This window comes from Alligator sinensis, unplaced genomic scaffold (genome assembly GCF_000455745.1).
Source record: "Alligator sinensis unplaced genomic scaffold, ASM45574v1 scaffold1295_1, whole genome shotgun sequence".
Lineage (NCBI taxonomy): Eukaryota > Metazoa > Chordata > Crocodylia > Alligatoridae > Alligator > Alligator sinensis.
Genome location: NW_005841880.1, coordinates 1,169,933 through 1,172,767, shown reverse-complemented (window position 1 = coordinate 1,172,767; position 2,835 = coordinate 1,169,933). Strand labels below are relative to the sequence as shown.

The window sequence follows — 2,835 nt, the reverse complement described above, 5'->3', positions numbered from 1 at the left end:
CCAAATCCCTGTAGCCCCCAAAGAGTTAAGTTGCTCATCTCCTTAGGCATAAAGCTATTTTGGGCTGAGGCTGAGAAGATAGATATCTGCCAGGAATGATTAAAAGGGACTGAACTAAAGCTTTCTTCTCCCAAAGACCATGGGCTCTTCTTGAGTCGCATTGCTCCCTTTTCTGTGTCTTGAAGATGAAATGCCTTGGCATAACCACCAGATGTCTTGGGCTGCTTGTGGGCTTATTAAGGCAAGCTCCTGCAGGTTTTGCAGTCTGCTCCTGTGAATGCAGTGAGAGCAGAAAAGCAAAGGCAAGGATTGCTTGAGGCAGTCAAATCTCTTCAATGCTATTTCTCTAGATAACTCACAAATGAAAAGTTTGTTTTGTTGTTGGTGGGGTTTTGTTTTGTTTTTTGCTAGAGGAATACAGTTGCCAGAAGTGCTTCTCCATTTGCTGAAAACCACTTTATAATTCCTGGCATTCCTTTTTCTTGCACCTTTTATCCAAGAGGATCCCAACACAGTTTTATAACTATGTAGGATTCCTTTCTCCCACCACTGAACTGCTGGGGTAAGAAACTGCAACTATTAAGTGATGCACAACATCACCAGGGAAGTTTAAGACAGGAAGTGAGATCAGTAGCTGATCTTGACTTGCTGCTAGTCTAAGTGGGAATATGTGCAGGATACTAGAATTTAATACCCCTAGCCTCATTAAAATTGCAGTGGAGTCTGATATCTTCAACATGGCAAAGGTCCACAGAGCCTACGAGGATGCTTGAACTTGCCTAGTTCTTGGGAGTAGATCTCAGCCCCTCTCAGTGGTTTGGGACATGCACTTTGGCTTTCAGTTTGCCTGGATCCTGACCACACTTGTTGGCTGGCTTCTGGAACTGAACCTTTTGATTCTTGGCTTCTCTTTCCTCCTGAAGCAGTATAGCAGCATGTGTCCCTCCCTGGCTCTCATGTGGCAGATGGACAATGAGAGAAGCCAGTGGGGAAAAAGCTGCTTTTCTATGCTCATTCCAGATAACAAGATCAACTTGTTTTAAAGCTAGAAGTCCTATGTCTGCTGCATATATCACTTCCCAGCCCAGGAATTATACAGCTGAGGCCATTAGAAAGCAACGCTGGCTCAAGAGACAGGGTATTCTTTCAGGGAAATAGCAAATATAATCTCTTTTCCCTCTGTTGGGAAGAGAGGCCAATCCTCCAGGGTTTTCACTTGAGCCATCCAATCCTGTTTCATTGCCCTCTGCTGTTGATGCAATTACCAGCAGTGTGTCCCCTCTTCTTCCTAGTGCCAGGCTGCTGAAGGTGTACGGAGAACCAGACAAAGTTCTAATGGATGTTGGAGGCAGTGGTAAGGGGCCCTCAAGGCTAACTTCTTGGGCACCCAAGAGCCTACAAGGGCTCTTCTGGACTTCCCAGTGAGACCGTCCAGTCCGTCTGGCCTTGGAAATTTAATGGGGATTGGTTAATTGCACCAAAAGCAGAGATGCTTGTTGGCTTGTGTTTAGCCTGAATTGGCACCAACCTTTTCAAAACTGTTCTCAGAGATCTTAGAGGTTCTTTAAGAATTGGTTCCTATCCAAAGCAATGCTCCAAAGAGAGACGAGCTAGAATCAGGAATAAGCAGTGTTAGGGGTAGGCAGTTACTCCACCTCCACATCTTCCTTCTCCTTTGCTCCAGCCCAGAAGTGGAGGGGTGGAAAAAGGGGAACCCAGGGAGAGGTCCGAAGCCCAGATTAAGGGGCTGACAGTATGGGACAAGTGAGGGTCCAGGAGCCTGTTGAGAGGCTGAGAGTGTAGAACCAGAGAGGGTCCAGGGAACCCCAGAGGAGAGGCAAAGTGGAAATGAACGGCAGCACCCTAACACAGTCCGGTGGGTGGCGAATTGGCTGGAGGGTCACACCCAGAGAGTCGTGGTGGATGGGTCAGCTTCGACCTGGAAGGGTGTGGGAAGTGGGGTCCCGCAGGGCTGGGTCCTTGGACCGATACTCTTTAATGTCTTCATCAGCGACTTGGACGAGGGAGTGAAGTGTACTCTGTCCAAGTTTGCAGATGACACAAAGCTATGGGGAGATGTGGACATGCTGGAGGGCAGGGAACAGCTGCAAGCAGACCTGGACAGGTTGGACAAGTGGGCAGAAAACAACAGAATGCAGTTCAACAAGGAGAAATGCAAAGTGCTGCACCTAGGGAGGAAAAATGTCCAGCACACCTACAGCCTAGGGAATGACCTGCTGGGTGGCACGGAAGTGGAAAGGGATCTTGGAGTCCTAGTGGACTCTAAGATGAACATGAGTCGGCAGTGTGACGAAGCCATCAGAAAAGCCAATGGCACTTTATCGTGCATCAGCAGATGCATGACGAATAGGTCCAAGGAGGTGATACTTCCCCTCTATCGGGCGCTGGTCAGACCGCAGTTGGAGTACTGCGTGCAATTCTGGGCGCCACAATTCAAGAGGGATGCGGATAACCTGGAGAGGGTCCAGAGAAGGGCCACTCGTATGGTTAAGGGCTTGCAGACCAAGCCCTATGACGAGAGACTAGAGAAACTGGACCTTTTCAGCCTCCGCAAGAGAAGGTTGAGAGGCGACCTTGTGGCTGCCTATAAGTTCATCACGGCGGCACAGAAGGGAATTGGTGAGTATTTATTCACCAAGGCACCCCCGGGGGTTACAAGAAATAATGGCCACAAGCTAGCAGAGAGCAGATTTAGATTGGACATTAGGAAGAACTTCTTCACAGTTCGAGTGGCCAAGGTCTGGAACGGGCTCCCAAGGGAGGTGGTGCTCTCCCCCCCTACCCTGGGGGTCTTCAAGAGGAGGTTAGATATGC

The 2,835-nt window shown here is 49.0% G+C and overlaps 1 protein-coding gene across 3 annotated transcripts in view; it reads left to right on the top strand.

Annotated features, from left to right (window-relative positions):
* The window catches only part of STK11 (serine/threonine kinase 11), a 64,352-nt gene that overhangs the window by 25,619 nt on the left and 35,898 nt on the right, over nucleotides 1–2,835 (top strand). The gene's annotated exons all lie outside the window — the stretch shown is intronic.